Source organism: Anabrus simplex, chromosome 13 (assembly GCF_040414725.1).
Source record: "Anabrus simplex isolate iqAnaSimp1 chromosome 13, ASM4041472v1, whole genome shotgun sequence".
Lineage (NCBI taxonomy): Eukaryota > Metazoa > Arthropoda > Insecta > Orthoptera > Tettigoniidae > Anabrus > Anabrus simplex.
In genome coordinates, this window is record NC_090277.1 from 11,794,160 (window position 1) to 11,809,991 (window position 15,832).

Consider the following 15,832-nt stretch of genomic DNA (forward strand, 5'->3'; position numbering starts at 1 on the left):
GGGGAGAAACAAAGGCGAGAGGGCAGTCTTTGAATGGGTGCTTTTTGGAAAGTGTAAATACCTAGGCATCCACTTTCAAAAAAAAAAAAAATAGAACAGGAGGCTCACGTAAAAAGTATAATCACAAAAATGTTCAAGTCCTTACATTTAGTGATGAGGCCGCTTATGGGCAGCTATTTCCAAACTTCGGTGGTCGTCTACCTGACGTCAGCCTGAAGTTATCAACTCGAGTTAATAAGCGAGAACTGGCTGAGTAGAAGTGTCTCTCCTGAAAGTCTAACGTCAAGCGCTACAGACAGGCATCCGCCTTGTATGCTTCAGAATTAAATAGGAATGGACTCACGGACAAGCTCGAAACCAGGAGGGAATCATATTGAGGAAGGCATTACGACCAGTAAAAGAAGGGAACAAATACAAACGGCGACTTAATCAAGAGTTTTTCAAATTCATGGACGTGGCCAGAAAGGGATCCGTGGCATTTTATGAACACGTCTACAGGATGCATCATGCCAGCTTCTCGTGTTCTGGGGAAAGAGGAAGACAAAATCACTGTGCTTGAAGGAGGAACTGGGAGGAGACCGGACATCTTTCAGGAGGACGCTTAAACAAACCACCAAGAAGGAAGACAGGTACGCTCTGGGCAAACACAGCCACAAGATGCAGCAAAACCCACCACAAACGCAAGAGTTTACATCGAGGTCCTTAGCGTGCTGTACGAAATAATAATAGCAATAATAATAAATTTTAATTTTAACTTTTTCTTGTTAAAATTATTCGCCAATATTTTGTTTACAGCCTATCTTTATAGTTGCAGTACATCCAACTTGAACACCCTCCATAAACGCGACTTTCCGTCCACCAAAATGGCATCGTTCTTCCATCCATATGGCGTGTACTGGTTTTCTCCTCACAGTGATGGCTTTTTGTGGGAGAAAAATTGTTTACGCCATTTCGAGCCCAAGAACATGTCCATGCAAAAACCTGCAGCGGCATGTGGACTCGAGCGTGTTGTGCAACAAGAGAACGAGAGGGAGAGTCTGTCTCAACTGACCATTCTCATGAAGGGTACCAATCTGTTGTCCCACTGAACCACAACATTCAAACCACCCACTGCACTGGGAGAGGAGAGGAGGAGAGGTGCTGTAATACCTGTGACTAGTGTCGTGCATCACTGCTCTGGAAAACTGGGCACGTGACAAACAGTCACGGCGTGTTCGTCACTTGATTGTATAATCCGTATTTTATATATTGAATTACGCTATATTTTTCTTCTTCTTTATCTGTTTACCCTCCAGGGTCGGGTTTTCTCTCGGACTCAGCGAGGGATCCCACCTTTACCGCCTCCAGGGCAGTATCTTGGAGCTTCAGACTCTGGGTCGGGGGATACAACTGGGGAGGGTGACCAGTACGTCGCCCAGGCGGCCTTACCTGCTATGCTGAACAGGGGCCTTGCGGGGGGATGGGAACATTGGAAGGGATAGACAAGAAATAGGGAAGGAAGCTGCCGTGGCCTTAAGTTATGTACCATCCCGACATTTTCCTTGAGGAGAAGGGGGAAACCACGGAAAACCACTTCCGGGATAGGTGAGGTGGGAATCGAACCCACCTCTACTCAATTGACCTCCCGAGGCTGAGTGGGCGCCGTTGCAGCCCTCGTACCACTTTTCAAATTTCGTGGCAGAGCCAGGAATCCAACCCGAGCCTCCGGGGGTGGCAATTAATCACACTAACCACTACACCGCAGAGGCGGACGTTACGCGATATTGACGTATTGAATATAATAGTATTTCGTCCTTCTAGATACGTGATACAGCGAAATGTTTCACGAACCGGGAAATCTACTGACCCGAGTCTCGTACACCTTCAAACGTCACCGGGTTGTGCCCCAGCGTTCTACCGACAAAGGTACTCAGCCCGGTAAATTACTGCTGCGAAACGGGATAATTTTTTCTTAAGGTAGCATCTTCCTTACTTTTTAAAAATCTTAATTTTCGTACCGTTAAGCACAGCAGAATAAAACGACCCTGTCGACCTTTCTTGTCAGCTGGGGCGGGATAATACGTCTCTGCTGTGGAGACGCAAACCACGTAGCTTCCGTGCTCTGTTATAACAATGATAAGCCATAACTTGCCAACAAATTTAAGTAAATTCAACCTAAACTGCCAAATCTGGTTTAGACACAGTTAAGTTCCCGTCGGCCAGCGAGCTTGGCCGAACGTGTGATCGAACATCGCGTAGCTCACACAATACAGCCAAACGCGGTGGTTCAACATTGTGTTTCTTTTCTCTTAGTTCAAACCTACCGAGCGAGTTGGCCGTGCGGTTAGGGGGTGCAGCGGTGAGTCTGTATTCGGGGGATAGTGTGTTCGAACCCCATTATCGGCAGCCCTTAAGACGGTTTTCCGCGTTTTCCCATTTTCACACAAGGCAAATGCTGGAGCTGTACCATCATTAAGGCTCCGGTCGTTTCCTTTTCACTCCTTCACCACAAGACTTGTCTGTGTCTGTGCGACGTAAAAAAAACTTTTAAAAAATTGTAAAAAAAGTTATTTCGTTACAAAAGACTAATTTCTAAGATTACTGGAGTATTTTTATAGTTTCGTATATCTTCTTTTCCCTTTGGAGTAAAATTTGTTAGTGATTAATCGGTGAGTGATGACATAGACTGGGTACTGCTGTAAGTGGGGACTCTCTTCTTGTGTTCAATTCTCGTAGCGTTCATGTTGTTAACAAACACAATAATAATGGTCTCCGGAGATTCCTGCGCGTCGTGGTGAGGAGAACACTCAGTCCCCGTGACAGGAGAATTAACGAATTGTGGTTAAAATTCCGAATCCTGCCGGGGATTGAATCCGGGACCGCTGTGACCAAAGTCCAGCACGCTAACCATTTAACCATGGAGACGGACCACAAACACTTATACAATGCTGACCAAAAGAGAAGCAGAACACCAGACGGTTGAGGCGCTGGCCTTCTGAGATGAAGATGGTAGTTCAGCCCGGTGGTCAAATACGTCAACCTCGTGTCGGTATAATTACTGACACTTAAAGGAACTCTTGCGGAACTAAACTCCGGTATCTTGGCGTCTCCGAAAGCCGTCAAAAATTGGTTAATACAATGTAAAGTAATATATATTAATATAGAATAATATTTAAGAAATATACACGGGTCTGTCAGACTAGGCGCCAGCACTTAAGTTACAACGTAGACCACCAGTACTGCTGGCTTAATTAACCCCACGGCCTATTCCATCGTCACTATAACACCTGTCTGTGTCGGTGCGACGACGTAAAGCCAAACTGTGAAAAAAAAAAAAAAACAGAATGCACGAAGCTTCGAACAGAGAAAATTTCCATGACTGAAAGTAATAAGAAAACTGAGTATCAGCATATAAGAGCCACTGAGCTTTATAACGCTTGTGTTCGGAGGGAAGACCCCCCCCCCCCCCTGTAGAACGGGAAGTACAGAGGCTGTTCGTCAGTTATCGCCTGTCGTCTTTCAATTATCAACTTTATCCTTTACCACGTTTGCATTAATCATCGTGTTTGTCAGAAGGGCGGTGTTTATACTCCGCAGGTAGCTATGGCTTGTCTACTCCGAGATCAGCGGGACCTCGGTGCTGCCTGCACGTTCGAACATCGTTACAGTGAGCTTTACAAACACATGGACCCAGTTTAAAAATTTAAATCCTGTGTTGGAACTGTGTCTGGTACCTGTCGAAAACCTTGCCTGATAATTCATTGACAGTCGCAGACTGTAAAGGTTTCAACATCAAGTCCCTCATGTGATTGCGCATGTTTGGTCGTGAAACGCCCAACTCGGCGGCATGTTTACTTGATGACTTCGTTGGTGCTATAGCACCCCGAGCTTCCTGTTGATCTCCATTGCGCATGCAGGGTCTCTCTCATAAACTCAGATCGTCCAGCGGCGTTTCTACTCTCCGATACCTAAGCAGCGTGCACGTGTTCGACCTAGCAAGCATCAGTCGCCATTCATAATCTCAGCTGTTATCACTGCAACACTGTATATTCCTATGTAATAATGAATCGACTCGACGAGGACGCGATGCATTTGTTCAGCAATTTCCTCGTGAAGTGCCGCCTTCACGTGCTCAGATTCACGTAACCTATAATAAGAGTTTTGTCGGTACATTGCTCAGAATGTAAACTGGATGGTATTTCTGTATCGAAGGTGTCCACAGTGTCAGGGAAATGCACTTTTTAATTTTCCGTAATGTCTGTCTGTCTGTCTGTCTGTCTGCCTGCCTGTCTGTCTGTCTGTCTGTCTGTCTGTCTGTCTGTCTGTCTGTCTGTCTGTCTGTCTGTCTGTCTGTCTGTCTGTCTGTCTGTCTGTCTGTCTGTCTGTCTGTCTGTCTGTCTGTCTGCCTGCCTGCCTGCCTGCCTGCCTGCCATATGTATGTATGTATGTATGTATGTATGTATGTATGTACGCCCATCACGAGAAAACGGCTGAAGAGAATTTCATGAATATTGGTATGCAAAGTTGGGGAACAAGTCGCTACAACGTAGGCCATAAATATTTTTATTCACGCTGAAAGAAATGGTAGTTTAGGGGAAGGCCTAACATTTAATTCTCTAATATTTATATTATTAGTGGTCCTATCTTAATGAAAACCGGTATACAAAGTCAGGGAACAAGTCGCTACAATCTAGCCCATAAATATTTTTATTCACGCTGAAAGAAATGGTAGTTTGGGGAAGTCCTAACATTTAATTCTCAAATTTTTATAATAATAATGGTCCTATCTTAATGAAAATCGGTATGCAAAGTCAGGGAACAAGTCGCTACAATCTAGCCCATAAATATTTTTATTCGCGCTGAAAGAAATGGTAGTTTAGGGAAGTCCTAACATTTAATTCTCAAATGTTTATAATAATAATGGTCCTATCTTAATGAAATATTTATGTTATTAGTGGTCCTATCGATAAATACTGGATACGTAAATGATCGGAAATTTATTTCTTATGCATTTTTACCGTATCGGCTATGAAAACAGAGATATTCATGAATATCAATTTTTGTTGCTAAGTCCATATCAGCGCCGAGCCACGAGGAAATGAGTAAACAGAATTTAATGAAATCGGTATGTAAACTCGGGGAATAAGGAACTACATTCTACGCTATAAATAATTGTGTAAGCTGCTCTAATATCGCAGTCGGAAGAAAATAAAATGTGAAATCCTAGAGTACAGAACTCATACAATAGATCAACGTTGACAATTGTTTGTCGTGATGTCCTTAGTGTCACTGTTGCCACTCATCTCCGATAGATGGGATTACTGCTTCGTACCGAATTTTTTATTTTTATTTTGAATTTGTTTTATGTTGGACCGACACAGATAGGTCTTATGGCAACGATGGGGTAGGAAAGCGTTAGCAGAGGGAAGGTAGGGACTGTGGTCTTAATTAGGTGCAGCCCCAGCATTTGCCTGGTGCGAAAATGGGAAACCAAGGAAAACTATCTTTAGGGCTGCCGACAGTGGGGGTTCAAACCCATTATATATTTCGGATGCAAGCTCACAGCTGCGCGCCCCTAACCACACGGCCAACTCGCCCGGTCGTACCGAGTATAACAGCCTTCCTGAACATTGGCGGGAAGTAGCTGAGGAGTTAGACAACTTTCTTATTTAGCATGCCATTCCTCTGCTTCATAAATTTTCTGATACTACTGGTACGTAAGTCACTGGTTCATCATAGCATTCGACCTATTCAATCACTCCTCTGAGGCACCGATTGGAATGAACAGTGTGCATATTTAACGGAATAATGGCAGAGGAGTGTTCACGGCTGTCTGCAGCCTGGTCATTCCAGCTCTGGAACTTTGGACTGTTAGATCGGCACCGTAGTACTGTTCGTTAAAAGTAAGAAAATGTGCGGTTTTTCACTTGATCGAGTATTTTATAACATTGCTTTTAATTGCTACTTTCCTAGTGACGTTTTTGCAATTACCTATGTTGACTTCAGTTAGGAAAACCACAAAGTCAGTCTTTGTGAGAATCCCGTAGCGAAGCACAGGTACATCAGGTAGTTGTAAATACTACTGGCTCAGTACTCAATAAGAAATAACATCCGCGCACACGAATAGTTTTAACAGAAGAAAAGCTAGAGGATATCACTCACAACAAGTAAGAGTTTCTGCTTCTTCTGCACTCATCCAGCATCTTTTATAAGGTTTGCCGCGCGTTCGGTCTGTGTTTAACACTTCCTGTGCTGGAAGCTGGTGCGTTGCCGTTATATGAAGCCACAAAGCAGCAACAAGTCTTCTCAATGTGTTGTTGAAGGTTCGCGTCAGCGTTCACAAGTAATCACAGTTCGAATTCCAGTACTCACAACAGAATTTTCATATACGACTCATTGCTGCTATGGTTTTTGTATTGGATTTGGTAAGCTTTCTGGCGAGGCAGCCTTGAATTCAAAGAAGCAATTACAATTTAAATGCGATAGATTTTAGAGCCCCGCATGACCAAGTAGGGACACCATAGGTTAAATGAAATAATATTATGCCAGAATACACAGGTGTACCAAAGGTTAACGCCAAATGTTCAGGAAAATTCCTCATACAGACAACGATCAGAAGTTCCTACCTGCACTATCTGATCTCCAACATCGCATGTCCCGATGTCATTTCGTGTTCTGCGTTGTAACGACACATTCCTGCAGTTGTGCTACTGTAGGCACTTAGCATCGGAGGTGGGAAGAATGCAATAAAAAGCAATTAGGCTCAATTATGGGAAATGTTTTACTTAGTCTCAGTAAAATTACACTTTACAAAACACTAGACTTAAAGAAATTACTGGCATTTCTCCGCGCATAATACAAAATTTGTAAAAAAAAAAAAAAAAATAGATTGTACTCCATTTTGTGTAGTTTATTTAACGATAGAGACATGAAGTAGCTATCATCACTAAGTGAGCCCTGGGAACATTCGAAATGATAATTTCCAACATATTTATCTTACTTAATGATTTTTGGTGTTCCAAATAACTTGTCATTTTCTTCGTAAATGAATTAATTGGTCCTGAAGTTTCTCGTTACTAAGCCTTGACGTCTTTGGTAAAAAGTAAGTACATTTACTAAAAGCATGTCCTAAAACAGAACGAGAATTAATACTTGTGTTTCTCTTTAAGAACAGCGTTGTATAAGACTGCTATTTTTGGAAGTACTGGAGAATGCATACAGAAGTCGTGAAGTTGCTGGTTCTACAATAACAGAACTGAAAAAGTATCTTCATAATAATGTATTTATTCCCGATTACTCTTCTGTTCACTGTATACCAACTGCTTAAAAGAAACCATTACAAGTAAAAGTTGCTAAGAGTGTAATCGTTACAAGTAATTTGATTACTTTCACTCAGTTACTTCCCAACTCTTATGTGACATCACGCAGTCTGTTTACACTCATGTCCATGAATATTAGGGGGTTACGAGAACAAAATCAAATTTATTCTCATTGTTTTCTATATATTTGTTTGTAATGAATAAACTCAAAAACTATTGAACTGATTTTAAGAATTGTTTCACCTATAGAAAGCTACATTACCAGTGAGTAACAAGGGCTGTATTTTATTTTTCAAACAATTAGAGATTGCTACGAACATTGAAATAATGTAACCCATGGTATCAAAATTTTTCCTATAAAAGACATTATAGGCCAATATAGACGAAACATCGAATGTGTCGCACAAGGACGATACAAAACTCATTTTAAGCCTGAGGACGCAAAGAACAAAACTGAGTAAGGTCCTACGGGCCTCGAAAATCAAGTTTTAAGGGCCTAAAACTAAATGTTATGGAGATATTGCCAGCACACTACGCCGCTCTAGGAATCGGATGAAGAAATGACCACCAGTAACCATGGCAACGTCAGCTGAAGGATTCTACAGTCGAATACAGGCCTGGTGTTCGAAGTAGGCACGAGCTAGGCCAAGGAGAGAGTCTGTTACATATATGTCAGCGTGGAGGTGGGGAGGGAGTGCGATATAAAAATAATCGAAAATATTGTCGAGTCCATAGATTTCGGGGTCGCTGAGATGAATAGTGACGCTCTGCATGTTGTTTAAGTCCAAGTTCAGCCCCCATCGGCATAGGGGGGTGAGAAGGGGTAAAAAGTCCAAAATGGCCCAGATTATGGAGTGTGTGTGTGTGCCCGTCTGGGTGGAGGTGGAAAAGGTTTGAAGTATCAGTCAACGTCACAATAACGAAATCTACAAAACTTCGCTTCACACATAATTAACAGGTAATAAAGTACCCAAAAATAAATAATCAATTAAGTATTAGCACGTGTATTCGTATATCAATATTAGGGCTCACGAGAAAAAAATTAAAGTTTCAAGAGTGTTTCCAGAAACTTCCACGTGGTGGCATTGAGCGTCTTCCTGAGGACTGTCTGTCAAGCGAGGGCTTTGTTGGGCAAGTTGTCGGCCCAGCATATCTGACAGTAGAGAACTTGAAGGCCACGAGAGTTCGTCGAGCAGTTAGTGAGCTTGTATTCGGGAGATACTGGGTTCGAACCCCACTGTTGGGAGCCATCAAAAAGGTTTCCGTGGTTTCCCATTTTCACACCAGGCAAATGCTGGGTTTGTACCTTAGTTAAGAGTACGGCGTCTTCATTTCCTGTTTCATCGTCGCCGTAAGGGCTGCCTGTGTCGGCGCAACGTAAAGGAACTTGTAAAAAAGAGAAGAACTTGACGAATACACATTACGACGATGTGTGTTATGAGTAGTAGCTGACACCGGAGTGTTATTAATCCGTGTGTTCAGGGACAATACAGGTTGGTAATAATTCGGATATCTCTACCATCCACACCGATATCATGTAGCATGTGCAGCAATGTTTCGTTTTCACATTGTCGAAAGTTTTTTCATAATCGATAAAACAAGTCATATACAGCCACATATATCTATACATCTCTGTACCAAACCCTCATCCCCAGCAATGCTGTGTGGTGCCAAATCCATTACGGAAACCAAACTGGGTGCTACCAATGTAGGATTCACGTTTGCTGTATCTTCTTGCATGAGTTAAGGTTGACAGCACAAAGACCTGTGCTGTAGAAATAAAGCAAGGAGTGAGGCAAGGCTGTGTTCTATCTCCACTCCTATTCAACAATTACTCTGAAGCACTAGAAGGAAAACAGGAAGCATCGTTGTTAATGGGGTCACAATAAATAACATGCGACATGCCCACTTGCAACAAGTACTGAAGATCTGCAGACATTACTGGACACAGTGCTGCAGCAGGTCTGCGTTTAAACACGAAAAAGACCAAGGCAATGGAGTCATTCAAGCTGTTAACGTGACACTAGCTGGGACATCACTGGAACAGGTCCCGGACTGAACAGGCAAGAGAATCAGCAAACTTCTCTGTAACAGGGACTTTTAGATCAATCTCCGTCTCCGTCTGTTTCAGTGTTATGTGTTCTCTGTCATATTTTATAGTGCCGAGACTTGGACACTAACAGAGAACATCACCAAAAACCTTCGATCTTTGAGATGTGGTGCTACCGACGCCTGTTCAGAATATCATGGGTTGACAGAATACGTAACAGTGAAGTACTCCAACACCTCAACAAATAGCTAGAGGAAATGCACTACATCAAAAAGAAGAAAGTTGAGTACTTTGGCCAAATCATTCGAAATGATAAATATAGATTCCTTCAGTTTATCTTACAAGGTAACATTGAAGGAAGGAGGAGAATATCTTGGCTACGAGAATGGTGTGGGCTCAGTACTGCCACACTTTTCTGAGTTGCTGGGAACAAGAGCCAGATGGCCGGCATCCAATGAGGATATGGTACAAGAAGAAGAAGGTCGGGGATAATCGAATAGATCATTGTTATAGTGGAGGGTGGGGGAGAGAAACCATTATTGTGAGAGAAGTAGGCGCGGTTTTTGTATCCTAGTAAAGTGGACTTGTAAAGGAAACAGTTATTGAATTATCTTCAACTTCGGTAAAATCATACATTTGCATATACCGCAATGACAGTCCTTCTAAGCAACGTCTCAGTCCTCTTTCTAAGAAAGCTCGTGGTGAAATTAAAGGATTGAACAAGGACGGTATAAAACCTTCCCTCTAGCTCCTGAAACAAACAGAATCGCAAGCTAATTCTGCAGCTTTATTCCACATACGATATTTACAGCCTCCTCTGTCCGTTCCTCACAGAGCTTCACTAAGCTGGTGGAGGCAATTCGTTAGCATTTTGTTCCCGATTCCAAGAGCGATAAGTCATGTAGAGCCATCTCCGGCGGCCGGAAAGTACACAGTCCTGTAACAGAACACCTGCTCCAAGCTCGCTCAATAACTCCCTCAATCGGACTTGGGGGGGGGGGGGGGGCTTGGAAACTCTCCCTCCAAAGAAGTTACATTCATCAGCAAGAGTGAAGACAAACGAGAAACACGAAGCGTTTCAAGAGAACATTCTCTTAACGTCCAGCTACAGTCTAAACTTAGGATTTCGGACGAAATGCCTACGTTTGTTCACAGATCTAAACAGAAAGTAGTTAGATAATTATCTTCACTCTTTGTGTAAGATTCGAACGTCTGGTAGGGATTTTATGATACCTGAATAGCCTATTTTGCTCATTGTAGCCTATGTTGATATTTAGATATGCCTGTAGCTTTTCAAGTAAAATGGCATATATCTGTACAGAAAGGAACAAGTGGGGGCGTTGAAACTAGTGTAAACCAGACACTTCCTTGAAACTCGGAAAGTGAGGCGCGAATAACCACCTGAATGGATGAATCGAAATTCACCCTGATATTCACTCAACTCAACTAACTATCGAGTATTGTCCCTACTCTGTTTATTACGATCTCGGAGAATATTTAGTAAGCTGCTAGCAGAGGGTCATAAAGTCAGAAGTTGTTCGTCCCCTTCCTTGCGTAATGGATGTGTAAAGTCAATTGTACATTCTTTCGAGGTTTTCTCTCTATTCCAAATATCTTCAAACATAAAATTAAGGTCTTTAAATATTTAGAAGCTCACCGGTATCAAGTCTTCCCTAGTAGCTTTATTACTTTTGAGAGTTTTAATTATTTCTATTTCTTCAACAGCGGGTCGTACACCTTCTAGATTTTCATCAATTTCTTCAAATTCCAACTCATGGTTTGGTTCGGTGCGGTTTTAAATGTGATCAAAGTGCATTGCACAGTTCTCGGTGTTGTTGAGGTCAGTTGTACCAATTTCATTTCCTTCAGATTACTCTTAAAAGTCTGATAGAAATTTTTGAAGTTATTTTTCACAAAACTATCCTCTCTTTGCATAATTTATGACGTTTTTACCTCCCGTTATTATATTTTGGAAATGTCTTTTCTTTGTTGTTCGAGTTGTTCTTAATGATCTCTCCTTACAGAGCATTTCCACATTTTATATTACTTTGTCCGCGATGCTAATGCTTCTTCACATAATTCATTCCAGCATGTTTCCTTTTAATTTTGACTGAGCGAAACATTTTCTTTGCGACCTTGTTGATTTCTTTAGAAAAACCTTACCAGTTATTGTGTTCAATCACTTTGATTTCTTACTGGGATTTTTCTACTGTTATACTTCCTTACTTTCTGGTTTTTGTGAGGTTACAATTTTAGTTCAATTTTAGAGAGGTAACGGTCAGAATCAGTTTCTCCGCTTCTCATTACCTTGACATTCATGATTTATTACACGTTTCTTTGGGATGTAGAGACATAGTCTAATTCGAATTCACCTAATGTAGCTTATGGAAATATTTATTTAAAAAATTCTTAAATGTAGTAGTAGTAGTAGTAGTAGTAGTAGTAGTAGTAGTAGTAGTAGTAGTAGTAGTAGTAGTAGTAGTAGTAGTAGTAGTAGTAGTAGTAGTAGTAGTAGTAGTAGTAGTAGTAGTAGTAGTAGTAGTAGTAGTAGTAGTAGTAGTAGTAGTAGTAGTAGTAGTAGTAGTAGTAGTAGTAGTAGTAGTAGTAGTAGTAGTAGTAGTAGTAGTAGTAGTAGTAGTAGTAGTAGTAGTAGTAGTAGTAGTAGTAGTAGTAGTAGTAGTAGTAGTAGTAGTAGTAGTAGTAGTAGTAGTAGTAGTAGTAGTAGTAGTAGTAGTAGTAGTAGTAGTAGTAGTAGTAGTAGTAGTAGTAGTAGTAGTAGTAGTAGTAGTAGTAGTAGTAGTAGTAGTAAACCGGTACTGATCCACAGCATTCCTTATAAACAGGTCAGATAACTCGTCTCTCGCAGTCATATTGTTTTTCCTGCCCTTTTCAATAGTTTTATGAACGTTTCACACCGGTAATGTAGTTCTTCTTTCCATACAATATTCTCTGTGCTTCGACCATTAGAACTTACCTCCATCTTAAATTTTCAAACGATCTTGTCCGAGATTCGCTGTGACTGAACACTGGTTCGGGCAAGTGGACACTCACTTTTTCAAGAGATTGTCCCTGCGCTTTATTAATGGTCATACAGAAGGCCTTGATACCTTCCCGTCTGTGCGTACGTAGACCGTTTTCTATTAGCAGCATGTAAGTTATTAAGAACGTTCTGCCATCTCTTGCGTATATTCAGAAGCTGGGGAAGGTCAGAGAATCAAAGAGTATCTAGCAGGAAATAGTATTCTTCCGTGATCAGAGGCAGTGTATACTCTCTGTTTTGACAGGTGGTAATCAAACATGGCTGCATGAAATGGCATTACTAGGATGAAAATCACATAGGCTGTTAATGAAAGTGTCAGTCGCATAGCAACCTGCTAAGTGCAGAATGTATTGCGGGTTAGGGTAAGCCTTCGCCTGTAATTATTGGAGAGATCATTCAATGATTTGATTTTATGATTACTCACAGTTATCTGAACTTAGAGACCTATCAATGTCTCACAATTCACCGGTAGGTAATTCGGAAGGGAATAAAACAACAATGAATCAAATCGGTCCAGCAGATTGATTGGACAAAGCTGTTTTAGTCAACGTCTTCTTATTGCCGCAGTAGGTTCCTTCATGTAAGTGTTACGTGTAGTGGAAGACAACGCAGATGAAGGAAAGCAGATGGTCATTATAATTTAGTTGTCCCACCGTGCAACAGACCTGCTTCATGCAGGAAAACGGCTGCTCTTTGCCTAGTTCACGAAATTAAAAGCATTAAACAAGGGGAATAAAGTGAACCTTCTCATCTCCATTCAGAACCACAGTTTGATAACTATTTAGCTTATTGGCTCGTTGGCTGAATGGTTAGCGTCAAGCCAATGGTTCAGAGAGTCCCTGGTTCGATTCCTGGCCGTATAGGGGATTTTAAATGCGTCTGATTAATTATTATGGCCAGCAGGCTGGTGGTTTGTGTTTGCCCCATCACTGCTCTTTATATTCAGAGAACACACTACAGTACGAACCATCAGAGTAACATGCAATATTGATTACATCCCTCCATGTAGGTTTGGTGTCAGGAAGAATAGAAATACATTTATTTAAAGTTAATTAAAAGCAGGACCAAGGGTCCCTTTGGCTGTAACTAACTGACACTTTCACTTACATGTATCAATTAACGTACAAAATCTGATAAAAAGAACACATAAAAAGGCATAAGATACATTTTCCTACTGAGGATAAAAATATTAAAAACTAAACATCTAGGAGATTACAATATAACTTTTTCCAATTCATAAACATAGACTATACTACAGAAGACATACAGAAACCTAAGATTTTTAATGCCAAAAAAGGGCACCCAGCTGTAAAGTAGAGGAACTCCACATATACTACACAGCTCACACCCGTAACCCCACAGCTGCTCGAAAAGGTGAAAGAATAAGAAGAAGAAGAAGAAGAAGAAGGAGATTTGTCTCATTTAATCAGTGACCAATCCTTTATAGGAATATCACAATTTCAACCAATCACAGCTGTCTATCACCAAAATTTTATCCCCCCTACAGGCACACTTTTTTATGTAAATTCGTCAAAACAGAGACTTCGCAGTACGCACTTGGCAACAATACGCACAATCAAACGGACGAGAAGCAGGCATGTTGATAAACTGCAGTCCAAGGAGTTTATAAGGAAACTTATGACAGTATATTGCTGAGCTCAATACGTCACAATTGCCTGCTAATTTGATGTGTGCTGTATTTATTGTTATTAGTTATTTATCTTTAAGTTATCGCTAAATAGTGGAAATGGACACAGTTCGAGCTCTACTATGCTTGGTTCCCGTCTGGAGACGTGAACAGGACTCCCTCGCCTCACTGAGTGATCGATTGTGTCAACTGAGATTCTCCACTCCCTGTGTCTCTCTGTATTGCTCGAGAAAGCCACGGCTGGTCGCTTGAAACCATTCATCAAGTCTGGTTTGATTTGTTGATGTGAATTTCCAGTATATTACCGCAGTTTGCCTCGCACTGGTAGCGCTTGGCGCAGACAGCGTTACTAATGGGAACTCTCACAGCTGGTGCTGTGTACACCGAAAACATATGCGATGCACCATCATACGAGGGGGACGGTATTTTAATGAACGGAGAATGTTGTTTCGTTATGTATGAATATGGAACTAAGGTCTTCGCATTATACAACTCACTGTTCTTAAAAAATACATAAATTTGCGACTCCAATCTGGCATTTTTGAGTCACCTTAAACAGGCAGTTCACCGCAGTTGCGACCGTTTCGTGTAGAAATGTTGATAGAACTGTTCTGTTACCTCACTTACGCGACAGTGTTCTTTTTATTTTATTTCGTATGGCATGATACAAGTTTGCAAACAATTACAAAAATTATTTACAAGTATATACAGTACATATTTGAGTAGTCTTAATGAGACTCAGATCACATGATGTAGTAGTGTCAGTGTTGGACGTACTGCATTGTTCCTGACTGAGCAATCCATAGCGATATGTTGGAGAGTCTGGAGCACAGTAAGGATTCTCAGTTACCTTCCATTATTGACATCTGGCATGTTGGGTTCTTATTCGATTTAATGACGTCCAGGAGGACCGTTAACCGGATCCTCCCCTTGTACCCGTCATGGTTTCCTTGACTTTAACATGAGGCATTGATGCGAGCAGTCACGGCATTTAAGCCATTCTCTTTTCACTGTCATTTGTCTTCTAAGACGAGGGGAAGCACTGGTAGCCATTCCAGAGTTTTAGTCTGGATGGTCCCTGATACAGTCCTCATTGTGTCGTTCAGCTGAGTTAGATTTTCTTTGCGTGAGCACTATTTAGTCAAACTGGATTGCAATATTCAGCTGATGGGTAATCTAAAGCAAGAGCTGTTGTTCTTATGGTACATGTGGTTGTACTCCAGCCTGTTGCTGAGAGTTTTGACCTTTGCAGGTGTTCTCGATAGGTGAATGATTGATCCAATACAACGCCCAGATGTTTGGGATGACGATAAAACTTCCATTGAAATATAGTTGAGGGGTGTAACCTGTTATCAGTTGAACAATAAGCGACGGTGGTAGACATACCCTTTGTAGGTGAGGCAAAGTTTTGGGGACACCTTTCAGAACGACATTACTCCCACTACTTAACGGTAGCGCTATACATGAAAATGAAAGCTTTATTGGCACCGTCTGAGAAAAGGAAGACATGGCGGATAACATCGCAGGACTTGTAGGAGCGGAGGTAGTGTTGAAATAGCCACTCGGGCAGGCACGGACAGTTGTAATCTGGGATCAGCGCTGGATTACGTGAGCACCACAGCCACACCCTGCCACTGCTACAGTACCCCAGGATATTCACGAACTATTCCTGACAAATATTTTATAGCGCATAACGTAATTCCAACGAAAAATTAAATCCACAAATAACCATCTGCATTTTATTGTAATAACATTGTCGACAACACATCTACATAATTAACCCTAGGAACACAACA